Source organism: Triticum aestivum, chromosome 5D (assembly GCF_018294505.1).
Source record: "Triticum aestivum cultivar Chinese Spring chromosome 5D, IWGSC CS RefSeq v2.1, whole genome shotgun sequence".
NCBI lineage: Eukaryota > Viridiplantae > Streptophyta > Magnoliopsida > Poales > Poaceae > Triticum > Triticum aestivum.
This window is the reverse complement of record NC_057808.1, coordinates 551,672,475-551,699,117: the sequence shown is the minus strand read 5'-3', so window position 1 is coordinate 551,699,117 and position 26,643 is coordinate 551,672,475. Positions and strand designations below refer to the sequence as shown.

The 26,643-nt window shown below is 41.9% G+C and overlaps 1 protein-coding gene and 1 long non-coding RNA gene across 7 annotated transcripts in view; one reads left to right on the top strand and one right to left on the bottom strand.

Moving 5' to 3' along the window:
- Positions 1 to 26,643, bottom strand: part of LOC123123777 (ankyrin-3) — a 109,908-nt gene that overhangs the window by 38,060 nt on the left and 45,205 nt on the right. The window lies entirely within an intron of this gene.
- On the top strand, positions 12,811 to 26,129 carry LOC123123780 (uncharacterized). Of its 4 annotated transcripts, XR_006460821.1 has the most exons (4): positions 12,811 to 13,282; positions 13,907 to 14,020; positions 24,788 to 24,867; positions 25,146 to 25,529. It is a non-coding gene; the product is annotated as an uncharacterized lncRNA (long non-coding RNA). The 4 variants fall into 4 exon arrangements; XR_006460822.1 differs by adding an exon at positions 25,676 to 26,129 and having other exon boundaries at positions 12,811 to 14,020; positions 24,788 to 25,204; XR_006460819.1 differs by having other exon boundaries at positions 24,788 to 25,529.

Sequence of the window (26,643 nt, the reverse complement as noted above, 5' to 3'; positions counted from 1 at the left end):
AATTTCGGATAGAAACAAACAGCAAAGGCAGAGTAGAGCAGAGAGCTTACCCGGGCACACCCTCCATGCGGAAGTATGGCACACCCCTCTTGCTAGCGAACCCCTCCTTGTCCAGTTCCTGGAGACGCTCCAGGGACGATGCCGGCAGTGACAACTTGCACCGCAGTGTAAGCGCCGGCGTCGATGCGGCGGTCCTTGCCAAAGCAGTGGCCAGGAGCACCACCACTACCATGGACCAGAACGATGTGGCTAACTTCATAGACGAACCACATATGCAGAGTGGTGGCTAGGCGATAGGAGCTCCAACTGTAGCAACGTTGTTCCAGATGCTCGGAGACCGGGCGCCGCTCTTTCTTGAAGCAAACTTTGGAAATATTCTTCCCAGATTTCTTTTCGGACCCATGGTTCATTCCTTTACTTCAAAAATAGCTCTCAAACTTACCCACAGTATTTTTATATTTATTACATAATACATTGCGCAGAAAAATATTTATAAATATTTTGTCTCTATTTTTAGTGTTCGTCTTTGTTAAATGATGGCACCCATTGGAGGCCCGCAGAATCATAGGCGGACCCGTCCCTACCATTATGAAGGCCCTAGTGAGATTAAGGTACAATGAGCCTTAACAGAGTAATAACATATATACTTTCAATAATATATATCGTATATCAATGAAAAATATGAAGGCATAAACACAACAAGGATAATTTTACTTAGCAAATAAACCCTCAATACAACATCCATATGTGATTATATGGTGCAAATATGTGTACCCAACTATAAATAAGTGGTGAAGTGCGCGGGGTGCGCGGGGGGGGGGGGGGGGGGGGGGGGGGGGGGCATATGCCCCCATGTCCATCTAGGTGACTTTTTGTAGTGCCCCCATGTCCATCTAGGCATATTCCCCCATATATCAGACACATAGTAACCTCCCATGGAGTTCCATTGGCATAAGCCAGCCAGTAACCACATTGATTATTTGTAGTGCCCGCGGCTTGACATATCAAATTCTTTGATTTGATAGCATGTTTACACATGTCATCAGAGCATGATATCTTGGTCGACGTCGAAGAATTGTTGGGGTTGTACACCTCCAAAGTATTCTGAGAGAAGTACAATGATAAATCATGATTAGATCACGAGGTAGAGAAAACAATCTGAAAGTAGATGCATTTTTCAGTCAGGTTGATTAGAAATTGGAGAATTGGCCACTTTTACGGGCTCTATTCGGGACCTTTTTTGACACCACAGAACTGAAAACTCGGATTTTTACGGGTTTGATCACTTTTAAGGGGTCTGCTAGAGATGCTCTAAATACATACTCCACTTTTGGCACGCTAAAGATGAGATGGGGAGAGCTGGTATCCCCTTTAATTTTTTTCTCGGTCTCATGCAAGCCTCGGCGGAGAAAGAGGAGCCATGCATATGAGCATCTCCATCTTTATTTCCTAGTGAAGTGACATGTCCCATCAGTGCCTGTGCACCCCCTCCTCTCATACAGGGTTTCTTTCTCTTTTGTGTGCATGTATTGTACTCATCATGTGAGCGCTGACATGCGAATAACAGTACGACTACGGTGGATTTCACATGTGTGATAGAAATAACTTGCACTTGGCTAGCACGTCCTGAGCTTAGTAGGGCAATCATCTTCACAAATAACCTATTTCCATGTCGACAGGTTTAGACAATGTTCATCTTGATGAAATGATGGCACCCATTGGAGGCCTGCAGAATCATAGGCTGGCCCGTCCCTACCATTATGGAAGCCCTAGTCAGATTATGGCACAATGAGCCTTAACAGAGTAACATATATACTTTCGATAATATATATCGTATATCATAAAAAATATGAAGGCATAAATATAAAGAGCGTAATTTTACTTAGCAATTAAACCTCAATACAGCATCCATATGTGATTATATGGTGAAAATATATGTACCCAACTATAAATGGGTGGGGAAGTGCATGGGGGGGGGGGCATATGCCCCCACATGTCCATCTAGGTGACTTTTTCTCGAACAATTGCAACCAGTTATGCTAGAGGAAACAGAGATTGTGGGATATGGTTGAAGCTTTAGTCACAGCCAGCCGCCGCCAATTGAGCTAGCTCCGCTAATTAATGTCACTAGTCGTCAACCTGTGCTACTGCATGGGCTACCAATTTTTGGAACATTATGATATTGTACATAGAGTTTTTGTCAATATTGTTCTGTCTAAAATATTGCAGAAATTAGAAATGAAAAATATTTATATTGATATTTACTATTTTGCTACCTATTTTTGTAGCTTATAAAATATTATAAGCTTTGAGGCACAAAAAATTTGGGGACGCCGTTATATATATTAACACCACCTAATTTTGTAATTACTAAATACATATGAAGATGTGTTTTTTAACGTTATTATACATATCATCTATGATTTTTCTCTCTACCGGTTACTATTGGCATAGTTACTCCATGATTCTGCATGCATGCGTGTGGTCATAATTCAGTTAAAACATGGTGCAACAACCATTCTGTGAGGCTAGTTTATGCTGATAGCACACTACCCCGTCCACGGTCCACAAACCCATGTCTAGCTCGTTGATACCCCTACCGACCAAAGTGCTTATCAGTTTAATAGGTCGCTGACCTCTACGCGTTGATGAGGGCCGCGACTCATTAGAAGCTTATCCTTATACTTTTAAAATATTTGGAAGGTCACTGAACTTCTTAAAGTTTGCTTTAAACTCTTGGAAGCCATCTTTGTATTTTTTTAGTAATTCTCTATATTTATAATTTCTGATTTAATCTAATGTTCTAGAATGTATCCTTATATTTTTCAATTTCAACATTAAAATATGAAAATTTGCTTGAAAATTCTAAAATATCACGCTTTTGTTGTCCATATATTCTCTTAAATTATTGGACGCCCGCATTCAAGATTTTAGAGGTTATACTTTGTGTACATTAAAAAAAACTCATCCTTCTTACATCACTTTATCTGGCTGACCAATATGTGCCTTTCTCCTTTTGGCTATTAAATTATTAATTTTATTATTCAAGTGCTTGTGCATTAATGTGGACTTTTTCCTTAATATTTATAAAATTTAAATGGCATGCCCAGACTTCCGAAAAACTATGGGTTTTCTAATGCGCTTGCACAATTTGACAATTTCATTTTTTTACAAAATCTAGGATTTGTTTATTACTATATTTGCAACATAGATTTTGAAATATTTTATTAATTTTATTATCATTTTCGGAATATTGGGTGTACGCCCCAAACAAACTTGGGAGTATATATATGTAGATGGTTTTTGGACCGGATTGGTTTCGTACATGCATATATCCCTTAGTCTGTTCAAAAAGGTATCCCTTATGGTTGTGTGCCTGGGGCATTTATGGGTGAGAAAAAGTGTATGCCAACACACAAATTGCGAAAAAATATATACGCAGATTTTTAGTAAGCAGAACAACATGTTGATATGTGAAATAGTATATTGCTGTCTACTCCATGCATGAATGATAACTTCGCTAGTACGTTTCCAGAAAAAAATTATTGTTCATTATTTTTTTAGAAAACATTGTTTGTTGGTGATTTTAGCCGGGACGTTTCCCTTTTCTCTTTTTACAACCTGGACGTTCCTTTCCTCTTCTCTTTTTGAGAGAATGGACGTTCCTTTCCTTGTGTAAGTACTTTGGACTCTTGAGCCAACTGGATATCCATTGGAAACGTCTGGGCTAGTAAACATGAGGTGGTAGAGTTTCCCCATCTCATCTAATCCTAGACGCACATTTAAGATCTAATGGTTAAATTAAAGTAGTTTTTTAGGATTAACCTGGAAGCTTGTATGGTGCCTCCAATTAGTAAATATAAGATATTTTCTCCACAATGCAACCGAACAGAAGCCAGAGAGAAAGCAAATCGAGCAGAGAGGATTCAAGCTCAATGGATTGTCGCACCGGTTGCAGCTGCAAGAGATGCGGTCGGAGGAGCACATTTGGAGCAGTGATTTAGCTGCGAGCACGTGGGCCACCGGCGAGTGAACTAGATCCACCTTAGACAGAAATAAACAGGAAAGGCAGAGTAGAGCAGAGAGCTTACCCGGGCACACCCTCCATGCGAAAGTATGGCACAACCCTCTTGCTCGCGAACCACTCCTTGTCCAGTTCCCGGAGACGCTCCAGGGACAATGCCGGCAGCGACAACTTGCGCTGCAGCGTAAGCGCCGGCATCGAGGCGGTGGTCCTTGCCAAAGCAGTGGCCAGGAGCACCACCACTACCATGGACCAGAACAATGTGGCTGACTTCATAGATGAACCACAGATGCAGAGCGGTGGCAAGGCGATAGGAGCTCCAACTGTAGCAGCGCAGTTCCAGATGCTCGGAGACCGAGCGCCGCTCTTTGTTGAAGCAAACTTTGGAAATATTCTTCCCGGATTTCTTTTTGGACCCACGATTCATTCGTTTACTTCAAAAGTAGCTCTCAAACTTGCTCGCGGTATTTTTATATTTATTAGATAATGCTTTGCGTAGATAAATATTTATATATATTTTGTCTCTATTTTGAGTGTTTGTCTTTGTTAAATGATGGCACCCATTGGAGGCCCGCAGAATCATAGGCGGACCTGTCCCTACCATTATGGAGGCCCTAGTGAGATTAAGGTACATTGAGCCTTAACAAAGTAACATATATACTTTCAATAATATATATCATATATCAACAAAACATATGAAGGCATAAACACAAAAACGATAATTTTACTTAGCAAATAGAACCTCAATACAACATCCGTATGTGATTATATGGTGTAATTATATGTACCCAACTATAAATAAGTGGTGAAGTGCGCGGTGTGGGGGGGGGGGGGGGGGGGGCATATGCCCCATGTCCATCTAGGTGACTTTTTGTAGTGCCCCCATATATCAGACACATAGTAACCTCACATGGTAGTTCCATTGGCATAAGCATGCCACTAACCACATTGATTGTTTGTAGTGCCCGCGACTTGACATATCAAATTCTTTGATTTGATAGCATGTTTACACATGTCATCAGAGCATGATATGTTGGTCGACATCAAAGAATTGTTGGGGTTGTACACCTCCAAAGTGTTCTGAGAGAAGTACAATGATAAATCATGATTACATCACGAGGTAGAGAAAACAATCTGAAACTAGGTGCATTTTTCGGTCAGATTGATTAGAAATTGGAGAATGGACGCCTTACATAGATGCGAGCTGACGTCGTGGTGCAAGTAACCCACGTGATGTCATTGCCGGTGTCAAATTGCACGGAATACCGTTTTGATGGGTTGCCCAAAGTCATGAAGGTATAGTAGAGCCTGCAAGTCCAAACTTCAAAATTTAGATACAATGACAACATAATAATGTCATCAGAGGAAGTTGATCAATCACAACGCAGCGGTAAACAGAAACTGAACAGAAAAGAGACATTCAAAGCAATTGGATGCCATGCTTTTAGAGATTCTGGAGCGTCTACAGGGATGCGACGGAAAAAACTAACGCCAGCCATCTGATGCGTTGCATGATCCATCCGCACAATGTACCAACCATTGCAACGCGCGTGGTACTGCAACACATCAATTTCCAAATCTGCCTGTCCATCCCAATCAAGCCGCACCAACTGCGGCGGTTGTCTAGTAACGTGTTCCGGTGTTATCAGCGGCTATTTCAACAGGCTTGTTTGGATTCTTCCTATGTTGGCCATGCCAAATCGTGATTGTGCCAAAATATTTGAGAATAGTGCCACACAACATTCGACCTAAAGGTAAATGAAGGGTAGATGCATGTATATTGTCTTGCAACATTCAAATTCAATTATTTCTTGTTCAAAAATAATAATTAATGATGTGGAGGGCTTTCATGTTCTTTGATGATGTGGATGGCTTGCATCTGGTAGAAAGTGAAAAATTGAATGGCTGTACATGGGTGCTTAATGATGTGGAGGTGCATGTAGTGGAAAGTGAAAAATTGATTGATTGCATGGGCTTTATGATGTGGATGGCTTGCATGTGCATTTAAATGAGAGATGGCATCTGGGGGTCATATGTGATGAGGTGGATATGTTGCATGTTAAGATAAATAATATTTACTCCCGTCGCGGTCGCCCAAGTTGGTTAAATTTATGGTCATACTTAAATCTCGAAAAACGCGGGCGCACTACATTATGGAATGGAGGGAGTATTGGGATGAAATTTTTAGTTATATAGGATGCCATTTATAGCAATTAAAATAACCATTGTCAAGGAATAAAAATATTATAATATATATTTTTGAATAACATGTGTTATTTTTATCATTCCCGTCTTTTTCTGGCATTTGGGCAGAAAACTGGAGCCCGTGCCTTGGAGCATTTATTTTTTAATGGCGGATCACAACCATTAGATGTACATAGCCACATCTAAATAAACATCAATTAGTAGCACAATATTGCAAAAATCAAAGGTACGTGCGACAAATGCAAAAGAAAAAAATGCGGTCATCAATCGAGCAGTCACTATTTTTATTTGAGGGTCAAAATTAAATCCATATGGCCATATTGTTGATCCGATAACATTGGAATCTTTCATGCGCATTAATATATACAAATTTCTGGTACATTATATTCTATTGCGAAGCTATTAAATATTTTTATATACAATGGGATTATAAAAACGGGTGGATTGGTCATAGTTTATCTAGATGTTTTTCACCAGAAAATATATATTCTGCACTAGAATATGCAATCAATGGTCAGTCAATAATATGGTGCAAGATATAGTAGAAAATTAAATATATAAAACACTATTAGTGCTAGAATCAATTTACAAGTTGGTGTAACTTATTAATAATACATCTCTGACTTTTACTTTTTTTGCAGGGCTTTGACTTTATAAACTAAGTTACTGAGAGCAAAGTAATAAGTATCCAATGAAATATTAAAGTGAATCTTACGCCTTCTAGAATGCATAGTTTGTATATGGCTATAATAAGAGAATCTCTAGCAGACCCTTAACCGTGAAACTGAAACGCGGTTTTGAGTTCACAGAAAATGTATTTTAAGGGTCGGTTTGAGCTGCGGCCCAAGAGACCCCTTAAACTTGGACCGGAAAACCGAATATTCGTGTATATTGTTCTCCATGTCTTCTTCTTCCTCTCGCCCATGTTCATAGTCAGCTCCCATCGTCCGCCGTAGTCGCCGAATCGATCCAGGAGCCAGCTCCTCTCGTTGCCGAATGGATCCAGGAGCTAGCTAGCTCGACCGTGGCGGGATGGATCTGGGAGCTAGCTACCTCGTCCATGGCCGGCTGGATCCAGGAGCTTGCTAGCTTCGTGGCCGGATGGATCCAGGAGCTAGCTAGCTAGCTCGTTCGTGGCCGGGTCGATCCAGGCTTGCCAGCTAGCTAGCTCGTCCTTGGCCGGATCGACCAGGAGCTCCTTCTCACCGTAGTTGCTCGAGTCTCTAGCCGCTGCTCCTGCGATCTACTGCGCAGGTCGACGCCGCAGCAGCTGTAAATGGTGAGTTTCCCGCGAGCCGGCGAGTTTCGTGGTGGAAGGTCACCGGAGCCCGTGTGTGTACCGCGAAATTTCCTCGTCGCGTAGCGTTGACCGGTTTTCAGTCCCCCTTATATTTTGCCTCCAAATCTGTAAATAAAAGGGTTGTGGGAATGGATTCTCATGGGCCTGCAAAAATTTTATGGGTTTGACCACTTTTACGGGCTCTATTCGGGACGTTTTTTGACACCGCGGAATTGAAAACCTGGAATTTTACCTGTTTGACCACTTTTAAGAGGTCTACTAGAAATGCTCTAAATACGTACTCCACTTTTGGCACGCTAAAGATGAGAGTGGGGGAGCTGGTCTCCCCTTTACTTTTTTTCTGGGTCTCATGCAAGCCTCAACGGAGAAAGAGGAGCCATGCATATGAGCATCTCCATCATTATTTCCAGGTGAAGTGACATGTCTCATCAGCGCCCGTGCACCCCCTCCTCTCGTACATGGTTTCCTTTCTTTTTTGTGTGCATGTATTGTACTCATCATGTGAGCGCTGACATGCGAATAACAGTACGACGATAGTGGATTACATATGTGTGATAGAAATATCTTGCACTTGGCTAGCACGTCCTGGGTTAGTAGGGCAATCATCTATGTTATGGTAATTTTGATAATTGTGATAATTATCAAAACTAAGAGTGGCAAAAATGAAATAAAATTATTTTACTTTTGGCACAGAATAGCAATTATGATAATTATCAAAAACTAAGAATGAAAGTGAAATGTCAAAATATAGAGTGGCATAAAGAAAATTGGCAAAAATCTATAATGGCAAAAACAAAATTTTCCCATCATCTATCTAGTTGCCCTTCAAAGAGATGGGCAAACCTTCACAAATAACCTTTTTCCATGTCGGCAAGGTTTAGACAGTGTACACCTACGTAACTAATCTTTTTTTTACGAAAACCTAAGTAACTTGTCAAGGTCTTCCTAACAATGAGCACACATCCGGCTAGTTGACAATGGGTGTGGTGGGAAGTTTAGACATATAGGGCTAGTTGAATTGGAGTTGGACCTCCTTATAAGGGATTCTCTCTCACATGCCATTGGAGCTTGAGAAGAGAAGTGGTTCCCACACGCTCCTCCTCCGCTGCCCGCCTCGCCTCGCCTCGGCGCGATGTGAGGCGGGTTGCGGGAATGTGTCGAGCCGAGCTCACACCTATGCGAAACAGATCACATCTGCTCTGCCTCCACGCCCACTTTCATTCCTTTTGTTGCCGCTGTCGCCAGCGATCCCCTCCCGTCCACCGCCTACACGGTTGACGATAGAGCAGGCCTCTGAAACCTCGCCTCTACAAATCCTGTACGGGAGACGGGTGATTAGGTTTTTTGGGAGCGTCTTCTATGCGATTGCTCGCCGCAGTTCGTCCACGTCCACTACACTATCTACACCTGCGCTGCCTTTGTCATCACCATGGCCATCGAAGCAGACAAGCTCGCCACCGAAGCCGAGAAGAAGGCCGCCGAGCACGCCGCTGCCGCCACCACCGCAGTTTCATTATGGCCTACTAGAGGGTATACCTCGCTTATACCGCTCATGTTTATTACTGTGTTAGCCATATTAGCGTTCTACGTAGACATTTCTGATCTCTGTCTAGTACGTGATACTATGATCATGTATTAGTATAAGCTTAGTGTTCCTTACGTCATGATCATGATTTATACTTGGATTAATTGAATCAAAAAATTGCTTACATACTCAACAATTAAAGACCTAATCTATGTAGGTAATTTTTTATCCAAGGCTTTGCCGCAACACTGAAACTAGACCCATGACAGGAAGGTACTTTAAGCGTTGGCAGACCAAAACTGAAGGAAATATGCCCTAGATGCAATAATAAAGTTGTTATTTTATATTTCGTTGTATCATGATAAATGTTTATTATTCATGCTAGAATTGTATTAACCGGAAACTTGATACATGTGTGGATACATAGACAAAACACCGTGTCCCTAGTAAGCCTCTACTAGACTAGCTCGTTAATCAAAGATGGTTAAGTTTCCTAACCATAGACATGTGTTGTCTTAGCACGTTGATCGTTCAGTTTTATTACTATTGCTTTCTTCATGTCAAATACATATTTTTTGACTATGAGATTATGCAGCTCCCAGATACCGGAGGAATACCTTGTGTGCTGTCAAACGTCACAACGTAACTGGATGATTATAAAGATGCTCTACAGGTATCTCCGAAGGTGCTTATTGAGTTGGCATAGATCGAGATTATGATTTGTCACTTCGAGTATCGGAGAGGTATCTGTGGGCCCTCTCGGTAATGCACATCATAATAAGTCTTGCAAGCAATGTGACTAATGAGTTAGTTGCGGGATTATGCATTACGGAACGAGTAAAGAGACTTGCCGGTAACGAGATTGAACTAGGTATGAAGATACCGACGATCGAATCTCGGGAAAGTAACATACCAATGACAAAGGGAATAACGTATCACTACTAGGGAAAACCCTAGTAGTAGCGCTTGAAATATGCATAGCAGTAGCGCTGGGTTCAGCGCTACCCCTAAGGCGCTAGAGCTAACTAGTAGCAGTAGTGCTAGAAAGGGAGCGCTACTGCTATACCTAGTTAGCAGTAGCGCTCTCCTTTGGACAGCGCTACTGCTACTTGTAAGTAGCAGTAGCGCTTATTCTAAAAAGCGCTACTGCTAAATTTTCCTTTATTTTTAAAAATACAGCTTATTTTCATTGTGTGGTTTTATATACAGTACTTTCATCATATGATTTTATGACCATGATTACTTATTATATATAACAGTGGGTGAAATGAACGTGGAGTAGATTCAAGTGGAGGCAACATGTGGTGCATGTCGAAAGTACTACTCTAATCCAAACTTGATCTAGTTTGGATTACTAGTACTTTCGATGTGCACCACATGTTGGCTTCACTTGAATCTAATCCAGGTTCATTTCACCCACTATTATATATAATAAGTAATCATGCTCATATAACAACTTAGCATCATGCATCATCGATCATAATAATAAATAACTCATCATTGGTATCATAATAACAAGTCATACTCATCATCAACAATCATACCACTTCTACTCGATACCACATCATCATCATAGTCATCTAACCAATCCTACTTAGTTGTTCCTAGCACATGATCATGAGTATTATTAACTAGGACCTACTACCTTCTCTAAGGTGAAATAGCATAAAACAAGATAGGCCCTGACTCTCCATTATGGAGAATGGAGATTATCCCGTCTTCAATTCTTGCCTTTCGCACAATGTTGCTTCCAAGTACCTCCTTACGACTGTCCATACATTTTTTCCATTCTTTGATTTTTATGTCCCCACTTCTTTTAGAAATCCGATATGGACAGGTGAGATTCGTAGGATGACCTGGCCGTATGTTCAAAACATCAAGGCGACCATTCTGATACATCAAATGAGGCACACAATCATTCGGGATTTTCTGTTGAAAAACATAGTAATAACTTCGTAGTTAGCAGTGTAGTTAAGTTTTAAAAGAATTTATGCAAAAGATGCACGGATGTCGTAATACTAAAAAATCTTACCATGGCATCTCCATGGATGTTACCGTAGTTCAACACGTGCACTAGTGGCATGTATTGACCATAGTGTGGAGGAGTTTTATAATAGATATTGTAATTCTCAAGATCAGTACAAAATGCGACCAGAGGATTTTTCTCCTGATAAGTTAACTCAGAGCCATCGGTCTGTCTACCATGTTTCGCACATTGTTTGAACAATGAAAATAAGCTGTCAATGGAAATAAGCTGTCAACTATTTTGAAATGAATAATATAAATTAGTTAATAACTATGTTTGAGAAACTCACATAGCAGTAGAACTGGAAGCGTATCAACAAGTACCCAAATGTCCATATTGTCTTGGTCGATGTCAGGATCACCAATATCCATGGTGATAAGCATACCCTCATAAAAACCATACATCTTGCAAAGTGCTTCCCAATTTTTGCAACCAAAATGGGTTACGCTCTCAGAATTATACAGATTTACTTCAAAATCAATACCATGATGAGTCCTTAGGTGAATTTTCTTTGTTTCGAAATTTTCATGGTCTTTAAAATCCATCCTCTCCAAGACATAGCGTCTTGCATGGCATGGGATAAGCTACTCGAATTGTAAAAGATGAAAATTACACGTTGAAATAGTTGAAGGCATGCTTAATTACGAAAAAAACACTTGTCTTCGTTGCATACCGTTTCAACATCGAAGGTCTCCTGGAGCTTAATGCTGAAGCGCCGATCTTCGTCCTGGTGAGGCCTATCGCACAGACCTCGGTCGTCGTTGCACCAGCTGCACTCCCCCGGGAGACTTTCTCGCCCAATGACGACATTTCCTACGTTCATAATTCAAAGATTAAACTTGTACAATTTAATATATGTACTACAAAAATTAAATTAGATCATTATTATTCATCACGGGTTGATTATCAGTCTGTCGAGTCTTTTCCTTGAAAACTCTCAGCTCGCGTGGTGTATACATTCGACCGTTGGTGATGGTAGCTCCTCTTTCGTTCCCGAGTGCATTACACCAAAATGTCTAGCACACATGAACGAAGGAGAAGCGACCCCCACGACAACAGTCGGGATTTTTCGTCCTCTCATTGTGGTGGAGACTCTCACTCACTGATTCCTCTCTGACATTTGCGACCGTCGGTGATGGTCATTACTCCTCCTTCCCCTAGTGCATAACAAAGGTCTAGCACCCGGAGAAGAAGGAGAAACGACCCCCACGACAACAGTCGGGCTTCTTCGTCCTCTCTCATATATGGTGGATACACTCCCTCACTGATTTTTCGACCTTCGGTGATGGAGCCTCGACAGACTTAAAGTCAACCCGAAATGTCATTTAATTATTTTTCTAGAAAATCCATGCCACTCGATATTTCCTACATATTCTAGCACAAGTCATGCCAGAATTCATGAAAAAATCCGGCATGACCTTTCCTAAAAAAGGACATATCGAGCACCTGAAATTTGCCGGAACGAAAATTAATCAACACTCTGGCAAAACATAGGCCACTATAGGAGGTGCACTACAACAAACACCCCCTTATACCAACACATATGTACCAATGATATGACAACATGCGTTGTTTGTTCAACCTCCCACACATCCCACACTTAAGTAACCTCCCGGTACCCACCTCCCCCTATACCTCGTCCATCAAAATATCACGCGCCAAGTGAAAAGATGGGAGCGAAACTTTTCTATCCACCATCTCCCTCTCGCCTGATCTCTCTCTCTCTCGCCCAAACTTCCATCACCACGACTCTGCCGCCGCCACCTCCAAATTCTTTTTGACGACCACCTTCTAGCGCCACCACCAGCCAGCCCCACCGCAACCCCCAGCCTCCACGTACCACGATGGCTGCAGGCCTGTAGCAGGCCGCCATGCCTGCGCCGAGCAGCCACCGCCGCCGCCGCCGAACTCCCGCAGTCAGATCTGGGCCCAAGCCCACACGAGAGCACCAGATCCCCACACCAGCGGCCACTCCCTCCTCCTCTCCGATGCAAGCCGGCACCACCGCCGGCGCCCCGGAGGAGACACCTTGACGCCACAGATGCTGCCGTGAACCCCGCCGCATGGATTACCACTGGTCGCCACAAGCTCCCCCAAGTCACGAGCGCACCACTTGGCTCTGGGAGAAACGGATCCCATCGCCGCTGGTGACGGAGAGAGGGAGGAGGAGGTGGAGCCAGCAAGAGCAACATCGCACCGTCGGTAACAACACACATCTTGAGGGACTTGCTCGGTTCCTCTGAATCCTTATATTCTGCCGTAATCTGTGATAGATGTTCCAACATAGCTACTACTGTCATGCACCTTTAACTGATTATTATTTAAGATCACGTTGTGGAAAAAATTATTTGCAACTTCAAACTACTAGTAACACAGGTTTTGGCTGTAACACATGTTCACCTTCAACGCAAACCAGCAAAAACGATAATGTACAGGTACCCTATTGGTTGATTTGCACGCATAGATGAATCGTGCTGCACACCAAGGCTTCTAACCATACCTTCATGTTATATATACAAATGATTTATTCTTAACCCTAGTCGCAACGGTGGCCGGCGTGGTTCCCTCGCCTACGGTCTGTAGGCCCACTAAATCACGTGTGTGTGCTGCTGCCCGCTCGGGCATGACAGTGTTGCGCCACCCCGGCCCTGCTATATTGTTTCGACTGTTAATCTGGACTGTAGGTTGGATCTGAAACAAATTACCTTATAAGCCCGTAATGCAAGTATGATTCAGCTGCTAATGCTTTTCCCCTTCTGTTATCAAGATAAAACATGCATTGAACCTATGATGAACTCTATTGACATCATCATCTTTGTTCTGGAGGATATGGAGGAGCTCCAGGCTGCCTCGACATTGGCTTCAGGTTGTCATACCATGAAATCTCCGAGCTCTGGAAGTCACTTACGTGCTGCAGTTGTACTACTCCATGACATGGAGGTTAGTAGGCAAACTTACCAGGCAACCAATAAGATTTGTGTCGACTGTATCTAAATATATTTTCCACCTGTATATCATCATGTGATTTTTCCCCTTGCATTTTCTGTGCCTGCGAAATGTCATCTAACAGTCATTAGTCTCTAAATACTCATACAGCTCAGGTTTCAAACTAGATGCGCAAATAGATAAGATTGTGGTGAAATATTTAGCTTGCCTTGCCAGATTATTCAAGGGAGTTACTTGCTTTAACAGCGTGCATCTTCAGGGGCAGATGGATATGTACATCTTACTACAACTAGTTGAATGCCCGTGCGTTGCCACGGGATAAAAGAATAGATATGTTGACATATGGTTGTTTTAATTCGAAATATCTGTCAAAATTGATTGTATGTGGTTTGGATTCATTTAGCAAAAAACCATTGATTCCCTCCCATTTTTTCCCTCTTAATCTTTCTGTTTCCTTAACCATCCGCTCCTTGCACTAAAAAAATTGGTATATTTCTCCCTGCCTCAGTGCCCCACCGCCATTCTCTTCACCCACCCTTAATCTGGCATTGTCGGCTCTAGCCATGGACTTATATTTTTTGTTCTCAATGCCGTAATGGTCACAAGCATTCTTTCACCACTTCCCCACAAAAAAATGTATTCTTTCACCACTTATGCTTCTTGCCACATCTTGGACCAATACATCCTCGCATCAAATTCGGACCAAAACACCATGCACTATAGTTCACAACTATCAAACCAGTGTGGAGAATAGATTATTGCAGAGAGTGCAAAATTGGGTTGAATTTTTTGGATGTCTTCTTGATGAAAAATCATAAATCATGGTGACAATGTCACCCTCAACATTCCGCTCAACAACAGCAAAAGCAACCAGCAGAAAACAATTCATTTCTTTCCTTTCAGCCATCGTTCTACTCCTCGACTCTAATTTCCACTCACTTTGTTACAACATATTGATTCTCCATTGTGATCTCACAACTAACACAGAGACATTAAGTATACCAAACATTAACATGAATACCAATTAACACTAGTAGGAAAAGGGGTTTTTACCCCGGTTCATAAGGGCCTTTAGTCCCGGTTCAGGAACCGGGACTAAAGGGTCGTTACTAATGCCCTAGCCCTTTAGTCCCGGTTCTTACACGAACCGAGACTAAAGGCCATCCATGTGGCCGGTGCGGGGAGCCCAGGCAGGAGGGCCTTTGGTCCCGGTTGGTGCCACCAACCGGTACCAATAGGCATCCACGCGTCAGCACCTGGCAGGAGCTGAGGTTTTTGTTTTTTTTTGAAAGGGGGGGGGGGTTGGGGGTTTTGGGGGGTTAATTTAGGTTGTTATTAGGTAGCTATTAGAGAGAAGTGTCCTCTCTTATATCTCCGTGCTTGGTTTACCAACGCTACGTACTGCTATGCCTAAACATGGCTTAGATTGAAGTGAAGGCAACATGTGGTGCATGTCGAAAGTAATACTAATCCGGACTTGATCAAGTTTGGATTGTACTACTTTCGACACGCACCACATGCATGTTGCCTTCACTTCAATCCAATCCATGTTCATTTCACCCGCTGATATATAATAACTCTTCATGCACGCATCATGCATCATCATATATAATAACAAGTCCTACTAATCATCATCATACAACTTCTACTCGTTATTAATAACAAGTCATACGATCATCATCCTCACAGTCATCGAACCAACCCTACTTAATTGTTCTTAGCACATGATCATCAGTATTAGGTAGGACCGAAATACCCTCTTTAAGGTAAAATAGCATAAAACAATATAGACCCTGACTCTCCATTATGGAGAATGGAGATCATCCTGTCTCCAATTCTTGCGCCTCGCTTCCTTTTGCTTCCAAGAAGCTCCTTGCGACTGTCCATACATTTTTTCCATTCTTTGATTTGCATGTCTCCACTTCTTTTAGAAATCCGGTATGGACAGTTGAGATTCGTAGGATGACCTGGTTGTATATTCAAAACATCAAGCCTACCATTCTGATACATCAAATGAGGCACACAATCCTCTGGGATTATCTGTTGAAAAACATAGTAATAACTTCATAGTTAGCAATGATAATGCACTAGTTTTAGAACTATGCAAAATATGCACGGATGTCGTAATAGTAAGAAATCTTACCAGGGTATCTCCATAGTAGTTACCGTAGTTCAACACGTGCACTAGTGGCACGTATGGAGGACCATAATGATGAGGAGTTTGATTGTAGATATTGTAATTCTCAATATCAGTACAAAATCCGACCAGATGAGTTTTCTCCTTATAAGTTAACTCAGAGCCATCGGTGTAGTAGGTTCTGTCTACCATGTTCCGCACATTGTTTGAACAATCAAAATAAGCTGTCAATGAAAATAAGCTGTCAACTATTTTGAAATGAACAATATAAATTAGCTAATAACTATGTTTGAGAAACTCACATAGCGGTAGAATTGGAGGCGTATCAACAAGGACCCAAATGTCCATATTGTCTTGCTCGATGTCAGGATCACCAAGATCCATGGTGACAAGCATACCCTCATCAAAACCATACATCTTGCAAAATGCTTCCCAATTTTTGCAACCAAAATGGGTTACGCTCTCAGAATTATACAGCTTTACTTCAAAATCTATATCATGATGGGTCCTTAGGTGAATTTTCTTTGTTTCCATACTTTCATGGTCTTCAAAACCCATCCTCTCCAAGACGTAGCGTCTTGCATGGCATGGGATAAGCTAGCCGAATTGTAAAAGATGAAAAGTACACGTTGAAATAGTTGAAGTCGTGCTTAATTACGAAAAAATAACACTTGTCGTCGTTGCGTACCGTTTCAACATCGAACGTCTCCTCCAGCTTAATACTGAAGCGCCGATCTTCGTCCAGGTGAGGCCTGTCGCACTGACCTCGGTCGTCGTGGCACCAGTCGCACTCCCCCGGGAGACTTTCGTCGTCCGAGTACGACATTTCCTATGTTCATATATAATTCAAATATTAAACATCTACAATTAAATATATGTACTAAAAAACCTAAGTTAGATCATTATTATTCATCACGGGTTGACTATCGGTTTGTCGAGTCTTTTCTTGAAAACTCTCAGCTCACGTGGTGTATACATTCGACCGTTGGTGATGGTCGCTCCTCCCTTTGTCCCCGTGTGCATTACACCAAAATGTCTAGCTAGCACACGGGAACAAAGGAGAAGCGACCCCCACGACAACAGTCGGGATTCTTCGTCCTCTCATATATATATGGTGGAACTCTCCCTCACTGATTCCTCTCTGACATTTGCGACCGTCGGTGATGGTAGCTCCTCCTTTCGTTCTCGAGTGCATTACACCAAATTGTCTAGCACACGGGAACGAAGGAGAAGCTACCCCCACGACAACAGTCGGGATTCTTCGTCCTCTCATATATGGTGGAGACTCGACAGACTTACAGTCAACCCGAAATATCGTTTAATTATCTTTCTAAAAGAGGATTTGGCTGGTCTCACCTCGATGTCGGAGGGGGCGGTGACGGGGACGACGGCGGGGATGATGGAGGGGCCGGGGGGCTCCTAGATTTCTGCGAAAACAAAAACCCTATAAGCTATCAACTAATCATAGTGCTCTCCAATTTTAGCATTCAAAGTAGGATCGGAGTAGTTTTCCACTTTGAGCATTCAATAAGCAAAATCAAATCACAAAATAAAGTAGTATTCAAATTAGGATGCATTCAATTATAAGCAAAACTACATCATCTCCATGCGTCCGTACATCGCCGAATATTATCACTAATACACCTCGAATACTATCATACATATAGCATCGCTAGTACAGCTAGAACAGTAGCGCCCGACGGGTATCGGCGCGGGCGGTGGACACCCAAAGGGACGGAACCATCACAGGATCATAGCTCCAGTGAGATCCCTGAAGAACCTGCCAGGTATTGTCGAACCTGCCCTCCAACGCAACCATGTAGCGACGGACGTGCTGGTCCTCCTCGCTGACACGGTGACGTACCACCTCCGCGGTGTCCGGAAGCCTCGGCACCGTCACTGGCCCACGCGAGCGCCACCAAACAAGGATCGGGTCAACGACGGGCTGGTTCCTCACCAACCTACGCCCACCGGAAGGTAGCACCTCCCAAAACCAGCCCGGCGGAGCCCAGTCCCGGACATGGCCCCTCTGATCAAGCCGGCCTCCTCCGCCGAGTCGACGACGAGGATGCGGGATAGGCATCGTCGACGTCGATGCGGGAATAATTGCTTTAACTAAAAAACAAACTAGTTCTATTAATTTCCTTACTATAAATAGAATAAAGTAGTACTTACTACAAATAAACTAGCTAGTTTAACTAGTTCTATTATTTTTCTAACTAATTCTATTAAACACTTTCTAAGTAGTACTTACTAAAAGTTATCGGGGAGGGGGGTACATATATCGACAACGACATACCCGATAAAAATAAGAAGAGGAAGAAGACGAAAAAAAGAGGAGAAGAAGAAAGGAATAGAGGAGGAGATCGAAGAAAAAAAGAAAAAAAGAGGAGAAGAAGAAGGAATAGAGGAGAAGAAGAAAAAATAGAATAATATATTATTCTATTTCTTCTTCTCCTATTCTTCTTCTACTCTTTTTTTTCTTCTTTTTCATCTTCTTATTTATTTCTCCTCTACTTCCTCTCCTCTTCTTCTTATTCTTCTTCTTCTTCTCCTTCTTCCTCTTCTTATTTTCCTTTTTTCTCTCCTTCTTTTTCTTCTAAATATGAACATACATAAATGACTTCTAAATATGAAAAATATAAACTACACATCTAAATTAATACATCTAAATTACAACAACTAAATTAACTACACATCTAACTTGAATCTCTACAAATCTAATTAGTACACAACTAAATTACACAACTAAATTACACAACTAATTAACTACACATCTAATTAGTACTATAGCTAGGGGGCGCGGCGGCAGCGGCGGCGGCCATTACAGGGAGGAGGAGGAGGGGATCGGGGCGGCGCTCACAGGGTGGCGGAGGGCGACGGCGACCGCGGCGGGCCGGGGGCGGAGGGCGGCGACGGTGACGTATACGGGGCGACGGCTCGGGGGCGCGCGGCGGAGGCCGACGACGACGGCGGCGGGGGGCGGAGGACGACGGCGACGGGCGATGGCGTGGGCTCGGGGGCACGGGCGACGGCGACGACGACGGGGCAGCCTGACGGCGTAGATCGAGCTCGCGGCGTCGTCGGGCGGGTGGACACTGGCGATGGAAATCAGAAAATTTCCAAAGTGCTACTTATATAGCAAAGGCTTTGGTCCCGGTTGGTGGCTCCAACCGGAACCAATACCCACCCTTTGGTCCCGGTTGGTGCCACCAACCGGGACTAAAGGCCTCTTTTCACCAGCGCAAAGGGCGGGAAGCAGAGGGCTTTGGTCCCGGTTGGTGGCACCAACCGGGACCAAAGGGGAGCATTGGTTCCGGTTGGAGCCACCAACCGGGACTAATGTGCTCGCGCGGTGCGGTGGGAAGTTTAGTCCCACCTCGCTAGCTGAGAGAGCTCAGCACCTGTTTATAAGCTGCGCTGCAGCTCAGGTGCTAAGCTCCTCTCTAATATGCAGGAATTATACATGCCTACCTTTGTCATTGCCATGTTGGGCCTATTGGGCCTGCGGGCCTGCATCCTGGCCCATGTGCAGATGGGTTTCTAGTCGTATGCAGGCTGTGTGGCCCATTAGGCGGCATTTTTTTATTTTTTCCAGTATTTTTTTGTTTTTTGAATTATTTATTTTCTTTTGATTTTTGCTTTATTTTTTTATTCTTTTTGCTTTTAGCTCAGAATAATTATAAACTTTCTGTTAATCCATTAGTTTCCAAATTTGAATAGTTTAAATTTCATCCGGAAACTCGTCTGTTACAAAGGGATTTCATTTTTTAAAACTTATTTGAACTCCTGACTTTTTGTGTGTTCAAAATGCACCATTCAAAGCCACATCATCATTTTTCAATCCTTTCTGACTTCATTTGTTATTTTTCATGCATTTACTAATTATTTTGAGCTATAAGACCCTAAAATTGAAAAGCATTTCAAATGAACTCTGAAAAGGTTGAAAGTTGGCATGATATCATCATTTCATCCACATAGCATGTGCAAGAAAGTTGAGAGGGTTACGGCAAAAACTGGATGCACTTCGTGTACAAAACGGACAATCTCTTTCAAAGTATCAGGATTTCATCCGGAAACTCGTCTGTTACAAAGGGATTTCATTTTTTAAAACTTATTTGAACTCCTGACTTTTTGTGTGTTCAAAATGCACCATTAAAAGCCACATCATCATTTGTCAATCCTTTCTGACTTCATTTGTTATTTTTCATGCATTTACTAATTATTTTGAGCTATAAGACCCTAAAATTGAAAAGCATTTCAAATGAACTCTGAAAAGGTTTTCTTTCTACTTACAACAAAAAACTTATTTATTTTATTTCTAATTACTTATGTCTTTTACTTTAATTATTTTATTTTTATTTATTTTACTGCTGCTATTTTTATTTATTTTACTTGCTGCTATTTTTACTTAATTAATTAAGGTTTATTTATTGTAGTTACTATAGTTTATTTATTTTATTTTATTAAGGTTTATTTAGTTTTATTTATTTTATTAAGGTTTATTTATTTTATAAATATAAAAAATGAACATAGATGCACTTATAGAGAAAATTCAACCTAAATTCATACTAAATTTCTATGAAATTTACTATGAATTTAAGTCAAATTTCCTGTATAAGGGCATCTATTTTCACTTTAATAGAAGCTCAACAGGCATAGAGGGACGGGCTTATAAACTGGTGTGAGCGCCCTTCGGTTGGCGAGGTGGGACTAAACACTGGCCGCAACTAGGACCAGCCCTTTAGTCCCGGTTTGTGGTATGAACCGGGACTAAAGGGTGGTGGGCCAGGAGCGTGGCCCATTGGTCCCGGTTTGTACCACCAACCGGGACCAAAGGGTCCATACGAACCGGGACCAATGCCCACGAGGCCCCAGCCGGCCCCCTGGGCTCACGAACCGGGACCAATGCTCACATTAGTCCCGGTTCGTGACTGAACCGGGGCTAATGTGAAAACTGCGCTGTGACCTAAGCCCTGTTTTCTACTAGTGTAAGCCAACACACATTTAGTGTTTGTTTGGACAACAAGTATTAAATGCCAGATTTTGGAAAACGAGTTTTAGGGAAACCAGTTTTAGTTAGTTTTTCTGTTAAGATAAGTATATGTGGTTCCTTGTTTGGATCAAGAAAAAATATAACGTGATTATGTAGTTCTTCGTTCAGGAAGCAGCGAGTTGTATTATGTACAGATTCCGTCGAGCATTAGATTTGAGCTTCCCGACGTGCTCTCTGTTGGTTACCCAGAAGGGCGGAAGTACTAATCTACGTATGTATTCTTCCTGCTGCATGCAGTTTACTGTGCCAACCAATGCGGTGCCGACCAGGCGTTGCGCCAATGGTTCCAAGTTTCTAGGCGTCTGAGCATCGTGCAAATGATCTTGATGGTGTCCCAGTTGTCACCTTGGAACCTCTCCAGCTAAAGTGGGTATCGTGGTGCTCGCAATGTACAATATTGGAACCTGTGGTCTAAAAGAGAAATTGGATTACATGCATAAGACAATATGTATCCTTGGTAGGCTACCATGTGATACCTCTCCAGCTACCCTCCCGTTGGCCACACATTGACCGCACAAACACCCTGTTCTCATGGTGTGATATGCTCAGATCATAAGGCATTGATCAAGCAAAGCGAAATCAACCAAGTTTCAGCTATTCTAGCTGTATATTAACATAATTGGTATCATACTGAATATAGAAAGGGATATTTTAGCAAAAATGGATAGCGCTGATCACGAGACAATAAATTGATGTCAATGAAATAACAACTATTCTATCGTTTAATTACAATCTCCACTTAATAGGTAGTTAATCAAAAGTCTTAGCGCAAAGAAATGGCATAAAAATGATTTAGGAGAGAGAAGAACAACATAAAAAAAATTGGGGAACTTTTGCAATTGATGAAAAGATTGATCATGATGGTACTGGATTGGACGAGGTTCACCGAAAATACTTGTAGTGGTTTTAGTTCTAATTTGAACTAATGATAACATGCGTTTTGTAACTGAGGGAGTACTCGGTAGGTGTTATGAGGAATGGTTTAAAACATCACTCAACTTCATAAAGGCATCCATCGATCTAGTCAGTGCCTCATTCACACTTGCTCTTTGCCTCACTGTTGTATGCTTCAATTCAACATGACCATGACCAACTGGGTGCTCATCTTAACCTAAACTCAGCATGGCCGAAAGCGCACTCTCTAGTAAACTATGTCAGCTCTCTTGGATAATGAAAACCACTACCGTCATTTTTTCTCCTAGCATTTTGATTTTTTTTAAAAGAAGCCCATTTCATTATGGAAGGAGCCATAGTTTACAATTCTACCCGGCTAGTAAATGATCAACGTGGAAAAAATTGTACCTATATTCAAATAACAAGCTTGGGCTATAGTTTTGCACAAGAGGGTACTATTACTGATGAATAATGAAGCCCATATAAATATTGAAAGCATAGAACAACCCAGAAAGGAACGACTAAAAAGGCACATGCTAAGCATAACGTACTGAAATTGTAGTTGCATAAGTAAATATGGTTTTGTTTAAATACCAGCTGGTATGAACTTTTTGTGAAAAACATGTAGCAAGCTTCAAATCTGCCAACAAAGATTACATTAATTGATATCTGAAAATTCTTTGGAACGATAACAAGGATAGTCACGTCTCTGTCTACCAGGTTTCAGTAACTTCAAACAGGTTGATCATGTTACAGTCTTGTTGTACGGAGGTCAATGCAAAAAATGCAAATTATTATCAGAATTATTGTTATTTGTTGGCGAAAGATTTATAAGTAGTGTTATTTGTTTGCAGAAGGAAACGAAAGCACTACTTCTGGTAATCCTACTGCCAATATTTAAGTGTACTTTCACGTCCCATATATATGATATGGCATAGTTAATCATTGGTCAGGGAACCGGCCAACACTCCTGACTGATTAGCTCTAAACAACTGATGTTTGAAGAAACAAAGTAGCTGTTTAAGCACTCCCCAGAGCCTTTGGTGCATTGGAATTTTCAATGGTCGTGCATTAGTACATGTTTGTACCATCCAAACTAAAGCTCCACCTTGTCTTTCACAACTGCTGCATCGCCACATACCTGGTGATTCCTGTAATTTTTTCCATCCACTTCATGCCGCCTAAGAAGAAAATCAATCAGATAAGTATAGAAAATCAACCACCCATTTCATGCTATGCCATGTTGCTTGGTGGCTTCCACCGCCATCACCAAGCTATCAAAACACAAACCCAGGATGCTATCACAATCACATGCAAGACTCATTTGAATCCCATATAACTACATCTAAGAAGACCTTCCATGTGTACATCGTTGTTGTATTTACAGAAAAAAAATTAATGCCACGTTGCTTCGTGGCTTCCACCGCCATCACCAAGCTATCAAAAACACAAACCCAACATGCTATCACAATCACATGCAAGACTCATTTGTATCCCATATAACTACATCTAAGAAGACCTTCTATGTGTACATCGTTGTTGTATTTACAGAAGAAAAAAAAGAATATTCAGCACCATACAATATGCACTTATGTATTCTACCCTCAACAATCTTTACCTATGTCTTGTACCGTATCTTATACAAGGGTTGGATCATGAGTGAGTTAAGTAAAGAGCGGAAGGGATTTCGTCCATATGCAGGTAAACCAAATAGGCCCAAAAAAACTGAACCAAGTCAAGTAGCAAGAGAGGGTGGGATTTCATCCTACCACCTAGTCGGAGGAGGTCGAGCCGTCGCCGCTCAGTCGAGGAGGCCGTTGGAGGTGAAAGGCGCTGAGCACTGGATCCGTTGCCTTCCGTCCAGGTCTGTCCATGCGGAGGGGATAACGCCGGTGTACCGGCTCATGGTTCGCCGGCGGCACCACAACAGCGACTCAGCAGCAGCATAAACCACCGGTGCCCCTACGGTAGCAAGCAGGCGTTGAGCTGCCACCAGCAGAAGGGCAGCGACACCGCCGCCAAGGATGTGGTGGTGGTGTTCGGTGTCCACGGCATAGGGGGCTGTAGTACAGAGGAGATCTGCACCGTAGCAAGGGGAACGAGATTTGGAGAGGAGATTTTTGCAGCGACATGGGGAGGAGAACGGAGTGGGAGAGGAGATTGGCGACGGTGGCTGTGGTTGGGAAGATGTACGGGTGCGGGGGAGATTGGGTATGCGTGAGTTGGCTTCTGACGATTTGATCGTGGGGAAAAACGTGGGCGTCGACGGACAGGCCGTGTGACTGGGTTGCCTTGGGATGGTGGGCTTCAATTTTTGGGATGATGCAGGCGTGGCCCATTGCGCGCGATGGTTGTCGTATGAAGGGAGGTGGGGATCGAACGAGGTCGAACCATCACGAAGTTCGATCCCCCTTTAATAGTAGAGATGTCAGAGAAAGTGGGGCAACCCATTCATTTCTTGATACACTCTCCCCTGGTTTCAGTTTCATTTTCTTCTTCTCATGATGTTGCATTCTTATTTATTCTATATCCTTAATTTTACACTAACTGGTCCAGCGAATCTTTGCTAGTTAAGGGTGCCAATATATATATCTATTTATACAGTCTTAAATTTTGTCCAGTCCCATATTTTGTACATTCATATAGGTATTGATGATCAGTTATTCAATGACAGGACAAATGATACATGATTAGAGGGCCAAGTGGCGACAAGGATCAAATTTCTTGATTATAGCATATGCCACATTGGACTGGGTACGCACTGACAAAACATTGTTTAGCCATTACTTAGTTCTGCTTTTATTCAGATTGTTCAGCCATTACATTGGTCACCTCTGATGCATTTCTAAAATATGTAATCATCTTTTGTACTAGGTTTGTCTTGAAGAATAAAAGAGGGGCATATTAATTTCTTTTTTATTTTTCTGCAAACATCTAGGGTCCAACCTTCTCTAGAACAGGACTCTCCTACTTTTTCCTAGAGAAGCCCCAATCTGATGATGCGTTTCTTTGTCATGTTGTTGCTTCTACAGGTTCTGAGAATCTTGATTCATGGATTGAGAAATACTAAAGTGTAACATTTAGTTATCAAGTAAGTACGAAGTTTTGCATGAGGTGGATTATTTAATGATTTTTGAGCTGTTGGCATTGAGTTTGTTTCTCCTAAATCCTAATACACCATACCAAGCATGATTAATACACACGCATTGGTGATGCAAAACTAATTAATGCATAGACCTTTGGAAAATAGAATTATTCAACCCTGTGTAGTTGATATTACTGGTTACCTATTTATCTAATAGTTGGTTGCTGAATTCATCTCATTGTTGATACAATACGATCTTTGGATAATTGTTAGTAGGACATGCATGTTGATGGTTTTTCACAGTGTACATGTACATCGGATTGCTCAGCGATGCTTGGTATTTGTCAGACATACATAAGCTTGTATGTTTCTCCCAACGATCTTTTCTTGCACACTGGTTATTTTTATATGGATCCTTTAGGTACAACGCATAGCATGTATATTTAAACTTCAAATTTCAAATATATGCCAGAATAGTATTATGTTTTTTCATTGTAGGTTGAGAAGTTCAATAATACAGTACATGGTTCCTTGGATACTTGGAGAATATGGATCTGTTTGGTTCAGAGCCGAGAGCCGCCGTGCCAAATTATTGGCAAAGTGTGTTGGCCAGCATTTGGATGGACACCAACTTTGGTCCTGCTTCAGTTTGCTGCTCCAACTCTTGGTGAGATGACGGTGGCGAATTTGTCAGCCAAAAATTTGGCGAGCCTAGCTTTGGTAGGGCTAGCATGGGCGCAAGCCAGAAGCCCCTATATGTTGATGCTTGGTACTTGGAGGAGAGTCGAAAATAATTCTTTCAATTTTTAGAAATTTTATATTATGTAAAGTGTATTTTCTAAGAAAGTGATGTACTCCTAATGATGATACTTGCATTGCAATGTAACAGATTGTGCAATTGAATCAATATATTAGTTCATTTCCACTCTCTCAAGTATACTGAAGTTGTGCCTTGTACTGCCATTCAAACTACCTCCTGTTATAATTGATTATATAAGGAGGTTATTCTATTGTACCAGCAACAACAGCAACAACGCATAGAAGTGTTGCATGGATCTGTTGTTGCCGTGCAACACATTATTCTTCAGATTACCAACGGATCTATATATGTTGTTGTAGACCCTTCCAACACCACCTACGAAAACACATACTAATCCGTTGGTGTAGACCGTAGCAACGCTTATATGGACAAACGACAACGCATTGTTGTGTTGCTAAAGGGGGGTTCCTGTTGTAGTGGTGTAACCTGCAAACATGGCTGGCCACTTGGGCAAGCACATATCCTATTTAAGCAACACAACATATACATGTTTATATCTACATCATATGGGCAAGCACATATCTAAATCGTAAAATAAATTAGTATTCAAATTAGCATTCATTCAATAACAAAACTAAATCATCTCTTTCGTCCGTACATCGTCGAATATTATCACTAATAGATC